We start from the raw sequence: 16,764 nt of genomic DNA on the forward strand, positions 1-16,764 counted from the left end.
TATTTGATTATTTAGAGCACTGGGATCGTATTTTTCATTATTTTAATATTTTGTACAAGAGTTTAAACACAGAACAGTTTCAGCTATTAATCTGAACTGAATTTGGGTGCTGGCATTAATAGATTTTATTGAAATTTGCTGGGTTTATTATGTTGGCTGTACGTACACAATGTTGATGTTAGTATGCATCTAAAATCACTTGTTACCGTTTTGCTTCACTAGGAAACACAAAACTGAATCAGATATTAAGATATAAACAAGATCTAGAATAAAATAAAATAGTATAGAAATATGAAGAACCAGTCATATTTTTAAAAGAAACTGTTAATATGATGGAAATGTGATACTCAGAAAACCCACAAAATCGTATTTTTCAACTTCAAGGCAAATGATAAAGTACTTTGAGTCTTATATTATTCCTTCTACCAATAATTACTGAAGAATTTATGAATTAGAAGGAACTTCTTTATGTCTTTACGTCTTACGTCTTATATTAGCTTATTTTGAACATATTCACAAGACTTTCTATGAAAATTACAAAAAGAAATAAATCCTATAAAATCCACTACTGTACACAAAAATAAATTAGTCAGTAATATGGTTAGTCAGTCATTTCATTAATTTCAAAAGGATATACAATTTCATATCATATTTATTAAACTTATATAAAACTTTGATGCTTTCTACTCGGTTAATATTATATTCGTGAAAATATCATTCCAAAATTTTGTCCGCAACCACATATTAAAAAATCTGAAAGTTTTGGTGTCCTTATTCCTTTACAATTAGATCATAATTGATATCAAGCGCTATTATTCAGCGCATTAATAATCGGTTGCTTAATATGGTATTGAGCTGAATTCTACAGCACTTTGTCTTGAATCTTTCAAAATAGTGTAGAAGTAAAAATAGTTTTCAGATAGGCCTCAACTGTCAAATAGACAGTAGCTATAATAATAATAGCACTTACAAAGTATTTATCAACAAAGACAAACCTCTTGAAAAAATAATTACATATTTAATGTTTATGCATTTGAAATTATTTTGACATAAAGTTGACATGTAATCTTTTGCATTCTACAAAATGTAATCTTTTGCAAAAATTTGTATAATACTCTGCAATGTCAAGCATTTCAGATAAATCATAATAAATATATATACAAAATAAATATCTAAGTTAATTTCGTTGTATAAAGTAGAAGAATTAAGATTATCTAAGATATGATTATATTACACTATATACACACACATAAAAATCTGTTTCTTCACTTTTACTAATGTATTATTTTCCGTTTGATAAATAATTATTCTTCTAATGATTTAGTTTTCTACTTTTTGATAGCCACACTGTTTAATTCAGAGTATTCAGTGCCTAATTTTTGTAAACTACTTTTACCCAAAGCTGCTGTACCAGACGAGCTTGTGTGCACGATAGGGGGAAAACTATTGCCCAAACACATTGTCGCAAATATGATTTTGCTAATGATATGTAATGAAATTCGATTAATCTAAAATTTTCAGTAAAGCTGTTTGTCTAAACTTGACTTCAAGAAACTTTGTGTTCGGTTTACGATTCTCTCGAATATTTTTTATAAAAATAAGTGAATCTAATTTTCTCGGACTGGAGAAAGAAATCTAGCTACATGTTAACGAGACATGGAGAAGCAAGGTCACATCCGAATTATAAGAGATCATTTGGTTTTATTGAAAACTATTTGGTTTCTGATATAATGTTTTGAACATAGTGGAGTTAAACTAACTTTTATGGTTCCGAAAATTACTTAGCTAAGTTTCAATTTTGTGATATAATTTGTGGATAATTCATTTTACGAATCTAAAACTTTTCAGTTAATTTTATGAACGAAGTAAACATACTTTTAATTGATAGCATTTTGAAAAATCTTAACTGCTTCAAATGACAGTTTTCTTCAATCCTGAAAATTACATACCTACGTATTTCATTTTGTAAAATGAAATTCATTTCTAAAGAAGTGGTTCTTAAAAGGTTGCATTATTTCAATAGAAAGTGGTACATTGGTAATAGGAGGCCTCATAGGAACCATTATATGGCCAGATGAACTCAACCTTGTAGTATAATTATATTTTTCTTTACTTTCCCACAGACGATTAAGCCTTTGCTTCCATGTTGAATTTTGATATCATAGATTGTACTGTTTTTATTTGGTTTAAAGAATATTTAGACCATAATAAAATGGCGTACAGATAAAAAAGAAATGAAAAAGCGTAGTTAGTTTAGAATACACCCTATTGATCGCAGGGTACAAACTGTACTAACATAAACATTTATATATACACTTAATAGTTATTGTATAATAATATTGAGCAGATCTAATAACGTAAATTAACAAAAAAGACTTACTAGTATTAAGTATAAGCTTAGATAGATAAATTTCAAAATAATAAGACCAAGCGATTTTGTGAATTAGGAATCCATCATGTGTGATACGATGCTAAGTTGTTGAAATGTATTCTGATAATATTTACAATTTCTGCGGGAAAAAGTACCAACAAGCATTAAGATTAAAATATTAGGATGTTTAATCAACTACCTTTTTCCAAAATAGAGTTCTTTTATTATTTATGACGGATACTTAGAATCTAACGGTATGTTTCGCTGCAGTTATTGGCTTGAGTAATAAGACAGTCAACAATAAACACAATCAATCAGTTCGTATGACATTTTCCCAATGACAATTTCGAGTCTTTAGAGTTTACGACAGTATTTCACACAGTAACTTCAAATAAGTTTTGTTGAAGATACATTAGTAGGGCAAAATCTGTAACAACACTTGGGTTAATATAGGTATATGAAAATATTGTAAATGTTTCAAATGTAGAACGAGAGAAATTGTTGCTATATTTTTATATTTAAAACAAGACTACAATATCATTGTATTTAATATACTAAAGAGGTACAGTTGCAAGATGTGAATATTGAATTTTATATATCTAAACACTTTATAAATGTCATCACTGAAATTTCATACTTAGTACTATATAGTACTTCGAGTAATACCGTAAAATAATAGTGTTTCTTTTAATAGACAAAATAATCATTTCAACGTCAAATTTTAACTTTGGAATCACTTGTAACTTAAACATAAAATCTAACCATAGTGAATATTTAGTATAGCTGTGTTACAATTTTGGAAATGCATCAAAGTCTTAATCTTGCAAACGTCATATCACACACAGGCAACGTTTCTAATGACGCATGAACGAAACTGTAAAGTTGAACGTTAATAAATACTTGCATTCGTAAGATTTTCAAAGTTACCATATACATATCGCTTACTAATTAAAATTAGATATGTTGTTTCAAGGTAATAGATGTATTTAATATAATTACGTTGTTAAAAACAATACCCATCGTTTTTGTTTACAATCGAAAAACGTAAATAATTTAATACCACAGTAGTTTATACAAATATATATTTTAATTGTGTGAAAAAATGTCCTTTATAGCGGATTGTTCAAGTTAGAAGTACTAAATTTAGATTTGTATAATCTACTATAAGCAAAATTAAAATGAACCTTTATAATATGAACATTAAAGTTGTATATGTTTATTCTGTACAGGATATTAATATATTTATTATCTTTACAGGAACAATGTATAGTAAAAATTAATTATCAGCTACTCACAGTAAGTATATGATTAGCAGTGAACTAGATTCATAGTTTTGAACTATAGTTTTAACTTTGAATTCCTCATTATTCTAAGACATATTTGCAGAAATGAAACAACTTGAGAAGATTGTGTATTAGAGAACTTATTTACTGTTAAAAATAGAATTTCACATTTTTTGAGTTCATTTGTGGATTACAATATTAAAATAAAGTAATAATGCCTTATTACATTTTAAATTAAATACAATCTCATATATTTGCGATGAAAATATTTGCTTATTGAACATTTTTGCATAATATTTGCGTATTACTTTGTAAAATAGTAAATCCAACTTTTATTTTTTAAAAAATAATTAATTATCGTATGTATTTATGTTATGCTTTTATATTGTTATTGCTATTTTCAAAAGAAATATCATTTCCGAGAAAGTTGTACAGGTTTTAAGGCTATATTTAACGCCATTTCTTGTTACATATATCCTGATTGCAAGTGACAAGCATCACTGACAATAAGTTGTCACGTTAATCCTAATAATAAACACTCACGCTAATATCTGTTGCTATCTGAGTCATCAACTGTTAAACTGTGCAGGCAATTTTCTAATTTAAAACTATTGTGACAATTCAATTTGCTACTCAAAAATTGTATTGTCTAATTTAATTCATTCAAAATACGATGAAAATCGTAACTACATTTGAGCCAGTAATTTTGAAAAGACCATGAATCAGAAAATTACGATTTTGCTTTAATCCAACTTTTTATTTATTTTGTAACACCAATTATTTACAAAAAGTGTTGTTCATTTAGTACAATGGCAAGAAAACTCTACTTTCTCAAACAGAGGTCGATCATTTCATGTCTATCAGAATTTTCAAAACGTGAAGTTTTTTCTCGATGTTCTTATAACTTTACTGTTGTGACTCATGGTCTTTTCAAATCTACTGATTCATTTATATTTGGGCATTATTATTTGTGTAACAGCTTTCTGGGTACTTAATCACCTAACTGCGTTTATTTGGTACAGACATGGATTTGTTATTGCGACTACTTTCGTTTACTTCATGGACGAAGGAAAATATATATATATTTTCTCTATGCATTCTTTGAGCTCATGCCTGTTTTTGACTAACGTTTTGATGATCCAGCGGGTTGAATACTTAGGAAGAAACACTAGTATTTTAAAAAGCATAGTACTACATATTCTAATCAAGCATTAAATATTAGTTAACTATCTTAATAAAAAAATCCACATCTGACAATAACATCAATTTCAAATTGAAAAAAAAAAGAATAGGATAGTTATGCTCAGTTTAGGAATTATCTACTTTATTATTAAAAAAATAATAATTTGAAAACAATTAAATTTGCTTGATCAGTACTATTACAATGCGTACAAGTTTTAATTTACTAATTGTTGCAGCAATTAGTATGGGGTACAGGCAAGGGCCCAGGGCGCCATATTAAAACAATCAAAATTGAAGTATGGTCAGCGGGAAAAGAGGGATTGAAATTGAAATTTCAGGCCGTCCGTGGGATTGAAATTTAAGGAATTTCTGAAATAAACATGCTGAAAACTATGTTGGTACCATAATGTGGCAATATTTTCTAGTCAAAACTTTCTTGTGGCTAGAAGATCTGAACTATTGATTGGTTATTGGTTGTCAGCTTAAAATTATAAATTTTGTTCCTATTAGTTCTTCTTTTGTTTTTGTTTACACATAACTGGGTATGAATAAAATGCAGGAAGAGAACGCAACATTTTCGTGGTCCTAGGGTCGTCGAGAGGGGCATTTTTAATGACCTGGGCCCGCGTAAATGACCTGGTCATATTGGAATGCTAAAGATCTCTTATCTATAACAAAATATTCGTTATCACTGTATTAAGGATTGAAACATATGTTCAGAGAAACAATGAATTAAAAAACGGATTCAAACAACCAAAGCCAGTTTTACATTGACATGTCTTATATTGAACTTCAACATTATATATATGATTTAAATGATAAACTCAGGGAAATCATTTAATATCGACAATATAAATGTTAAATGCAGACATTTTGAATGATGTGCTTCATTATTATTCATTATAATTAAGCTCTGAGTACTGAATGTATAACGTTGTTTGTATAAACTATGATGCCTGTGTTTCATTGTCATTCAATCAGACAAAGATCCAAGCAAACATGTCCAGATTCTGGAGGGATCAAGCTTACTTTGGGGGACCGAGCCCCCTCGACATCCACGATCGGCACCCGTATCTATGTTATGTTAATAAATTATGCAATATATATGTAAATTACAATCCATATTCCTCTTACAATCGACGATTATACATTATGTTACCATTTATGATAGAAAATACTTATATTGCATTATACTTAAAATCATAAATTACGGTCGAGTATAGCATATTTCCTGTTATAATATATATATATATATATATATATATATATATATATATATATATATATATATATATATATATATATATATAGAGAGAGAGAGAGAGAGAGAGAGAGAGAGAGAGAGACAGAGACAGAGACAGAGACAGAGAGAGAGTTATTATCTAATCCTTGTAGACTTGTAGATTACCCAAAATACTCAATTACAGAAATATCACTACCGAAGATAATGTCATAACCATTGTGAAGAACAGAAGTAAATAATCAGTAGCTCGATAGAAAGCTAATTTTTGCAAAGCCTACTTAAATTTCTGAGGAATATTCCTTTAAAAAAGGATTCGTTCAACGTTCATTTTAAATACGATTATATAACACTAGTAGATTTAAAATGTATCCAACTCAATAAATATCTAAGGTACGACTAGTATTATGTAGCATGTCATCTTGCAATTGTACAATGTTACAACTATCATTACGATACATGCAATACACAGGGTTTTACCTTATGACAGTGCTACTTGTAAGATTATTAAGAAGATAGCAGGAATATAGAAAATGTAAGATGAAGATATGGGTCAGTTGCAAACATTTCTATACAGTTCAGTACCCTGTAATCATTATAGACTAATACGATATACAACGTATGTCTGTATATACGTTAAAAGGTTCCACTATTAATCTAAACAATCCTCAGTAACAGTTTTGCAAAGATGTTTTCATTTCGCATTGTTCTCAGTTGGTTGAAATCATACACTCTATATTAGACTTCGAAACAGGGTAGCAGAAATCAGTCATATATTGAACATTAAGTTTTTATGTACGGTATATATCCTTCAGACTTGTGATGAAAACACTGGATGAAAATATATGCTTAACGTATTTTACTCACGAACGATTTGCATTGTAAATAGCTATATATATATATATATATATATAAGAATTTTAAGATATTGCGCATATATATAACTAAATTCTTGAAGTATTAAGAAATATTGAATTTCTTTGACGTACTAAATTTGATTCTTTTTCTTCTAAATTTTTAATATATGCTATGTGATTTTAGCACAGCTACAGTTTTGTGTTTAACTTACATGTGGTAAATCGTTTGTACCTATGTTTAAAATTTCAACCAGTTATTTGAGTATTGTAAATGTGTTCACATTCAGAAATGGATGTACTAAAACATCTGGAACTAGCATATTAAAAAAATATGCTTTGTATAAAATATAAATTGTTACAAATTCAGAAAGTTGTATTACATAGGCTCTCTAATACTTGCTTTTAACAGAATATTTTGTCACAAACAGCTGCAATACTGACGTAATTATTGGAAGTTTGCCATTAGTATTCTGATGTGAGATTGCAGTTATTATTAACTATTATTTCTTATTACTCAATTCGAGTGCTTGTTTATGGAGTGGGATTCATTCATTGAGTTGTTTATATTTACGTTAATGGCCACAGTGAGACTATATAGTAAGAAATATACCATAAATACATATACTATAGTAAGACATAGTTTAATGTAAGATCTTAAACAATGTAGCTTTATTCGATGTTCTCCAAGAGCAGTTTATGTACAAACGGCAACCGATCTAGATATTAGATGAAGGGGGGTCAGTTTGAAGTACAAACATTATTTGAATATTCAGTATGGTAGTAGTGTAAGTAATGACTCTAGGTATTAAATTGTGATTATGGCATACATTCCTTTGATTTCTTAAAGAAAGCCTACATTCTTGCAGTTTAGTAGCTGGAGCGTGTGGTTTTCTTGAAGGTGGTCCCAAGTTCGGTTCAGGATGAGAGAGCAGGCCTAATCACTGCGAAACTAAAATACTGCAAAATTTTACAGTAATTGTGACATTTTCAAATAGATAGAAGATAATCGGAATGTGGAACAAGAACGCGCTAGACAATATTATTTTGCATGAGACACTCTTACCACGAGTCACCTAGTACCTTTCCGTTTGTTGTCATTTAAAAACGCGAAAATAAATGCCAATATTCTAAATGGCTGGAAATCGAAACAGATAAGTGAGTCGTAATAACAGTGTCACACTTAAAATATCTTTTGTCAATTTGAAGATATCACATTATTACTGTAAGATTAGAGGTATTTTAATTTCGCTGAAATGGGACGTCTTAAACTCGTTTCAGTGGTTGGGATTCCTCCTTAATCTGTAAATCCATGTCCTAAAGTCTCGAAGAAGTAAATGGACGCTAAACTTGAAACAAGATACTAGTTAAAGCTCTTCAATGGGACTAACAAGGTATCTATCAACAGTGTTACACATTTTAACGTACTTAACAGATTGCATTCTTTAGAATAGTATTAGATCTCACTAACCTTTAAGGTTGTAATTTGACCTAAATGTAATATAATGTAAAGAGTAGTAGAGTGGTAAAGTGACACTTCCAACAGTCTAAATGTTCATATTCAAAGATTTATTATACCTTTATGACAGACTTTGTTAGTATTTGCAGATGACTAAAAGTCAAGTTAGTTTGCGGAATGCCAATTGAAGACGAATGAAAACAATATTTACCTAATTTTTTTTTTAGGTGAGGGAGTAAAGGTATATAATATGTATCTTTATTCATCATTTTTGAGCATCCATTTTGAGGAAGAGATGTTGCACTCCCAGCCATTAGAGGGTTACGCCCTCTCTTTGGCACAGATGTTAAGACAAGTTAATTGAATTTAAACTATTGTAGTTGGTCTAAGTGCGACTATGAGTAGATTAATATTTAACACAAAATATAAATACATTAATCTTGATAAGAAAAAATAATAACAATAATAATAATAATAAGAAGAAGAAGAAGAAGAAAAGAATAATAAGAATAAGAATACTGAGAAAACATATGTGCAAGAAGTACATTCAATACCTAATACCTCGTAGAACTTAATCAAGACCTTTTATCACTTTTCTCTTGCTGGCGTTAGAGCGTCAAAGTTCATTATCCCACTTTTCGTACTGTTTTCACATTTATTTTCTGAAAATTAATTTACAATTTTACCCTGTTTCTTAATCTTTTCCCAGGTGTCCAGAATTATTTTCAGGTGATCCATTAAGCCCAAGTCTTTGTAAAAGAATTGGTAGTGGTATCTATTATTAACTGTTTAAAACCGTTAACGTTATTCTCAACGCAAAAATAGCGTATAACATAAATATTTTACGATTGTCAAGACCTATGAAAGGTAAAAATCATATCCTGTCTGTTACTTGTTTCTTCATTATTTTAAGTCAGTACATTACTTTCTGTGTTCTAAGTTGTACACAAAGACATAATTTGTTTAACACTTACACTGACAATATCCAGAACCTCTTGATAAAGTAAATAGGTTGTGAGACAAAAATCAAAATACTTGTAAGGGAAAATATAAAACAAAGTAAAATCATATTATTAGTTTTTCTCTGTAATCAATATTCCACTATCTCCTAACATTTATTATAGAAAGTCGAGAATTTTTAACTAGTCATCTTATTTTATTTTATCAATCAAACTTATTTACTCAGCGCAATGAAATGGAATGAAATCTATAGTTTTAATTCCCACGAATATGCTTTGTAAGATAAATGAAGGGTATGAGTCTTTAAGTGAATGACAGTGGCGGATTTAGCCTGAAGCCGGGGCCATAGGCTCCCCCAGTTTTTTGAATGACAAATATAATTTAAGCTATTATTTATATATTTTTTAAAGTTAATATTAAACTCATGATATATTGTATTCTATTGTATTTATTTACTCCATTTGAAACCCAGATACATTTGGTATTTGGAGGGTTCAGACTGTCCTCTTTCCTGTTTCTAATACACTTTAGAAAAAGGAAACATGTTACACTATTTAATACACACTATTGCAAAGATAATCTGCTACGCTGTAATATACTTTATCCACCACGAATATCTTGAGTTTCTTTTTCAAAAACATTTATATTTTCTTCATTTTTTATTTCTCTGGGCAGCTTATTGTAAATTTGTGCTTCCATATGGCTTGGGCCTTCCTGTACTAATGTTAGTTTTGTAAAATATTGTCTTCTTTCATGTTGCTGTCTGGTATTATAAACGTGACTTATTTGGGTTCCGTCTTTTAATTTTGCTGTATAGATTGCAGTTTCGTATACATACAGGGTAGGGTAAGGATGTGATGCTATTTAAATTTATCTTTGCATGATGTTCTCATGTGTAGACCAAATATCCGTATTGCTTGCTTCTGTTTCATGAAAACTGCTTTGCTGCTTAAGATTTGCCCCAGAAAATGACGCCGTAATTTAGTATAGGGTGTGTAAGCCGTAGTATACTTGGATCAAAGCTTTAGTGTTTAACGTTTATTTTAGTATCCTGAGTGCATAAAGTCTGGAATTTAATTTTACTATTATTTCCTTTACGTGGTTTTCCCAAGTTACATTTTTATTTATATTTAGTCGTAAAAATTTAATTTCATAGGTGAAATCTAGTTTTAGATCAGTCAATTTATTTTCGGTTTCTTTCATTTTTGTGTGAAAAAGTAGGTTTTTTGTTTTTGTGTTGTTTATGCATAAGCAGTTACTTTCGAACCATTTTTTTGGCTTGATCTATTACTCTATATGTGATGTTCCTTAGCTCACTTATGGTTTTACCTTCCACAATTACGCTTTTGTCATATAAAATTACTTCAAAATTCTTCAATATTCCAGGGAAATCATTTATATACTATAGGAATAGGATTGGACCTAATATTGAGCCGTGAGGCACGCCGTTGCGGACTTGTCTTGGATTTGATAAATATGTTTTTACATTCCCATTTTGTATGTGGGACATTTCAACTGCTTGCGTCTTACCCTGTATATATATATATATATATATATATATATATATATATATATATATATATATATATCATAGTTTGGGTTCTGGCTGAACCCCCCCCCCAATTTCTAACTTCTAGATCCACCACTGGTGAATGGTTATAAAGTAGCTGGAGGAATGCAAATACTTTTGTAGCGAAAGACAGAACTCCTTTTCTAAAATAAATGGACGTATGACGTTGTTCACACAAACTTACATGGCGTGGGACCCATCATGGACCCGTCTCATACAGGGGTAAAAGTGGATTTGTAAATGTAGGGGACGCATGACGTGACGCCGTTCCCCGTACCTATCTTTGCCCATTGTATTTTTTTTAGGACGTGGAGGGATGCCATAAATATTTTTGGAAGTGGAGGTACGACATCCCTTTGCGTTGCCATCACTTTTATCCCGGGCCTACCAAAGATGAGCGTTCTATCACTTAGTCATTGTGCCCTCTATTTACATACCGGATTGTACTATTATTACTCTTAACCCTGGTTAGACTCAGAACGAGTGAGTTATCTCAATGGACAACATCGTATTCATGGACTTTCTCAGTGTTCTCCAGTTTTCTCCCGCTTTCTCATTTCACCAATTACTTCATTATTATTCATCTTCATTAATCCTCCATCTTTTATAGCCTAAAAATCATATCCGTGGGACGTAAAGTTAAAAAAAAATTCAAATTTTCTTTTCTTATTATGTTTAAAATACTATTTAAGTCTTTGCGAAACTCACGCCAATCTTTCTTAATTTAAGGAAAACTTAAAGTCTATCTAAAGTGCTAGAAGCAAGCTAGGAAGAATTTACAATGGACTATTAAATAAACGAGGAATTCGTTCTAAACATTTTCTTATAGACCGGAAATTTGGCGTCATACTTGACGGACCATCAAATGTTTTGGAAGAAAAACAATTACACCACAAAATAGTACTTTACAGATACTGTTTATCTCTCTTCCAGAATTTTTAATATTATTCATTGTCCGCAAATTATTCTCTATTTACTTTTTTAGAAAAATAATATAGCCTGAGCTTCGCGAAGAAAAATAAACACACATCAACTACATCATGATATTTGGAACATATCTCTCTAGAAACACATAATCGACAAAATCGCATTATTACAGAAAAACATTCGCTATACTGTCAAATATTCCATTGTAATATTAGAGATAACCACAGATAGAATACAAAATCTCGACGCCAAAGAAATTATCAAGCGGATTATCAGATTGCCGAAGATTGAAAAATTAACATTAGACATTCCAGAATTTGTGATTTACCCATTACTTTCACGTTTTACGTTATACGATTTCCCCGTTAAACGATTTGTCCCCATCTCTTTTAATTAATAAATGGAATGATTGTCCTGAACACTTTTAAATTACTTTCGTTGGTTACTACAAAAAGCATATTTTTGAAATAAATTGGAATAACTGATTTCTGACGCAATGTTAAAAACACAACTCAACAATGTAACTTACAGTTAGTGTTGAGAGAGAATATGCATACAGGTGGCGTTTCTGTCTCCTACCTAACCACCACCTCAACCTTATGCTTAAGTGGTTTTGGCATCTTAGTATTCGTCTGCCAACATCAACTGCTATGAACTAACAGAAGCAAAACTTCTAGTTGTGAACTTCCATGTGCATTGCAAGGATTTTTTTTTGAAAGTAATTATAAAAATGACGTGAAACTCTTAAAAGCCACAAAATCTTCATTAAAGTACAACTAAAAAGGAAAAGACATTTGTGTAATACATTGGTTGGCTGGAATTAAGTTTACTGTCTCTTATAATCAGTGGCATATTTAAAATTTTGTTTCTGGGGGCTAAGCATAAGATGTGAATAAACACATATTTTTCCTCTTGGGTGTCGACAAATTTTAATGAAGTTGTGTATATCACAAATTTATTTCGACGGGTTTGAGCCCAATAGCCCTCCCCCTAAATGCGCCACTGCTTATAGCAAATTAAATGATGAACTACAACTTAATATGGGATCCGTACCAGATGAGCTCCGACCAGAAATTCTAATATATTTTTGTGTGTTATATGTATGACTATTGTTTTAATAAAATTCATCCAAGTTACTATTAAAATTTGCTACTGTATTAAATCATTATGTGGGTTTGTTAAATGTAGACTCTGAATAACATATGTCTTACTTTTTTCCTCTATAAACTATAAAATCTTCCCCTTTTCTTTAAAAAATCCGTGGACTCCCTTAAGGCAAAAACCCTTAACTAGAAAATTAAGCACGCATTATATCATGATGTTTGAAATATATTTTTTTAGAAACGTAACATTGACAAAATCATGTTATTACAGGGAAATATTTGCCGCATTGTCAAATCTTCATTGTAATACTATAGATGGTTAGAAATGCAATATTTGAACACCAAAGAAAATCATAAAAAGAAAAAGAATTAATAAGATTGCTGAAGATAGGATATTTAACATGAATATAGAAACTAAGTTAATCGAGATAGGTATGTCTGGAGTTCTAAAAGTAGGAGCAAGGTCTTAGAACTACATTACGTGTGTAATTATAAACGAATAAGTAACAATATAAACACTTCGATACAACTAAAACAAAATTAATATTTGAAGCCTACTACATCAAATAATTGAGACGATTAGTAATGTTAAATTTTGTGACGAAGGAGAATAACACGTAGTAAATTTTGGCGTTTGTGAATTATATGGCTTGCGGCATGGTAGAATATGTGAATCATAATATTCATTCTTCAAGTCATACATAACGAACACTTTGCATAATAATCATGAAGGTTGTGTGATAAATGAACCAATGAGTTACACAATCAAGTATAATACTGATAATAATAATAATAGAACAACATTCGTGTACTTCAACAGTAAATTTTCCAAACAAGCCATGAGTAATAAAAGAAATATATGAAGCTAGCTAAATTTAGTTATTAAACTACTTACATTGAGTAAAGTCAGTTAAAATATATAGAAAATATATAACAAAATCTGAAGTCTTAAACTGTTGTGTATGGCTACACACCGAGAGCAATATAATTTTTACATTGATCTCTCTCTTCCATCTTAAGAGCACCAAGTACAGATACGTAAATCTAAATTTATCTAGATTTTCCCTATTAACGAAATATGATCATCCTTGATACAGTTTGTTTCCCTAACTACAATAAACAAAATACAGTAAACCACCACTATAACACGAAAGTTATAGTGTATGTGTCAATCTTTGATATAAGAGTTCGTACTAATTCATAAATCCACCACGATACAGCTTCTCATATTATCACTGAATTATTTGCTTAACATCTGTTCAAGTTTCTTTTCTTTTCCTTTCTTTTTTATTTTTCTTGTAAATGTTACTAAAGCTATACAGTTAAATACTATCGATCAACAAATTAAAACGCCTATTTCTCCTGGCAAATTTTCCGAAGTACTCTATCACATTACTAACATTTGAATATATCCTGCCACCATGTTTCCTCAAATGTCCATTATTTTTGTATAATCATTTATTACACCCTATCAGAGCAGGATCTAGGATTGTCTGAGGAAGGTGCACCAATAACTACTAAAATAATCAATCACACTGAAACTCTTCAAAGTGACCTGTGACAATATTCTTTACCCCTGACAACGTTGGCGCATAAAACGGAAGAAAGTATTTTAAAGAAGGTTGCAAGTGCTATGCAGGACAAAATGTTGTTATTTCCTCCTGGCTTTTGTTTCCTTCCTTACATGACAAATGTTACATTGCTTTGCTTGGTGAATCCTTTTCCTTCAACCTTTTGAAAATCGACTTAAACTATTGCTTTTGAAAAGCTCTGCTTTCTTAGCTCTGCTTTCTTTTAAGCCCCAAACGAAAACATGAAAGTTTCGAAATGTGTTTCTATTTTCACTGCTAGCTTCTCATTTTAGATAGTGTATATTTGCAACGAAGGGGGGTACACGCGCATCGGTACACCCCTAAACCCGGCCCTGGACCCTACATATAATCCTTGTGTTAATTATGATTCAAAAGGTATATTTTTTCAATAGTTTGGACACTGTCATACACAATCAGCAAATCTTCTAGATTAGCCAAAATTTTCTTCTAGAAAATTAACAGAACAAAGATAATTCTTACGTTTAAATTGAAAATTAATATTCGTTTTAAGGTTATAAGTATTAATATTGCAATAAATAAAAATACGATCCAAGATGTTATAATTCTTGTCTCCTCTTACTTTATATTGTGAGACTACAATAGTTTTAAAATGTGAAATAATATACTCTGGGGCAATAGTGAATCCTATTAGGTGACTTCAAGATTCGCCTCATGCGAAATTATGTTGGTACAGGAGTACTGGCAAGGAATGACCCCAAAATTTACAACAATATATTTTAAAAGTGGATATAAAAACAGTTTAAGCAAATTATATGACTAGCTAGGCCGGACACAGGGCTGTAATAAAGTTAACGCAAAGTTATAAAAATAATAAAAATAAAATAAGAGAAATTCTAATATAAACCATAAACCATAAAAATAAAAACTATTACCCACATTTTCCAAGAGAACATAGGGGCTCAGTGGTAGAATGTTCATCTGTGGTATGGGGGTTCCTTGTTTAATCTCATTCTAAGTGGTTTTGTAGTGGACAAAATTATATGTCTATGAGTTTTTTTTATTTGATTTGACTTTTAGTCTAGCGCCTCCCTCAGCAGCGAGGATATATGAAACCTGAACCTACAACTCAACGTGGAATCCGATGCACATGAGCTCCTGGAGGGAATCGAACGCGAGTTCCCCACGGCAAAGGCTCGTACGCTAACTGCTTAGCCACGAGGGAGCTAGTCTATGGGTTTCAAGGGAGTTCTCCTGCTTCATCCCGTACTATTCTCGTTCCACCAATTCTTCCATAAGCATTCACCTTTATTTATCATCTGTCTTCTTTAGCTTAAAGGACATAAGCACGGCACATTAAACTACAAGTTTTGGTTAAGTGAAATTCAGTAAGACCCTGCATTAACGTGTTACATTATATCCATATCTTGTGATACTAGTCTTCTTTAAAATTCCATAATACGCCAATTATGGCTTCATCACTTTGATTTCTTTTAGTGGATGGTTTTGAGGGATATAACGTCAGTAAAATTTAGCATTTTCTCACTACAAGATCAGGGAAGAATTTAATTTTTGTAAGAACATTATGTAAGTTTTCTCCCTTACAGCCACTCAGAAGCCACCATTGCTTTCTTTTATTAAGCGACGTGCTGATCTATTGTTATAGTATTTTCTGGTTGTTTCTTCTTTAAATGTAAATGTTCAGGCATAGTTTTTTTTTCTATTTTCTTGTTACATTTGTAATATAGAATAATATTTCAATACAATTTGTCATTCTGTCTCCATTGTTATTATACTCACAGGAGAGGAGTTTGGGGTTGGCCGATGGGGCAACCGCCCAGGCCCCGCGTACTCAGCATGTTTCGTCCAAGAAGTAGATACAAAATCACATAGCACACACACACACACACACACACACACACACACACACACCGAACTCCGAATCGATTTCCTCATATTCTCCCAACTAGTAACTTTCATATTAGATGGAAACACTGCTTTGTACAGTATAGCAGCGCGCTCCGCGTGCCATTCATCACACAGGCCATTGCTCCCTCTATATGCGTCGGACCAAGATTTTCTTCTGTTGTCTTACATTTTGCAACAAAATCTTATTTGCTGTGAACATATTATAAGTTCATGTAGTATTTAAATACAAAATTTGAAATATAGACCCTACTTGTCTTTTTTCCTTTACAAATTCCTCTAAATGCAGAGTTCCGTGAAGCAGTGACCATCAGCCAAGCAATTACACTTCACAGTTGT

At 30.9% G+C, this 16,764-nt stretch overlaps 2 long non-coding RNA genes across 7 annotated transcripts in view; one reads left to right on the forward strand and one right to left on the reverse strand.

The window, feature by feature from the left end:
* LOC145664342 (uncharacterized) overlaps nucleotides 1-16,764 on the reverse strand; it is a 361,655-nt gene that overhangs the window by 23,836 nt on the left and 321,055 nt on the right. The gene's annotated exons all lie outside the window — the stretch shown is intronic.
* LOC145664340 (uncharacterized) overlaps nucleotides 3,628-16,764 on the forward strand; it is a 513,034-nt gene continuing 499,897 nt past the window's right edge. For both annotated transcript variants that reach the window (XR_014127400.1, XR_014127403.1), the window contains exon 1: nucleotides 3,628-3,667. This is a non-coding gene — a long non-coding RNA (uncharacterized LOC145664340). The remainder of the gene's footprint in view (nucleotides 3,668-16,764) is intronic.

This window comes from Thermobia domestica, chromosome 11, assembly GCF_964235325.1.
Source record: "Thermobia domestica chromosome 11, izTheDome1.hap1.1, whole genome shotgun sequence".
Classification (NCBI taxonomy): Eukaryota; Metazoa; Arthropoda; class Insecta; order Zygentoma; family Lepismatidae; genus Thermobia; species Thermobia domestica.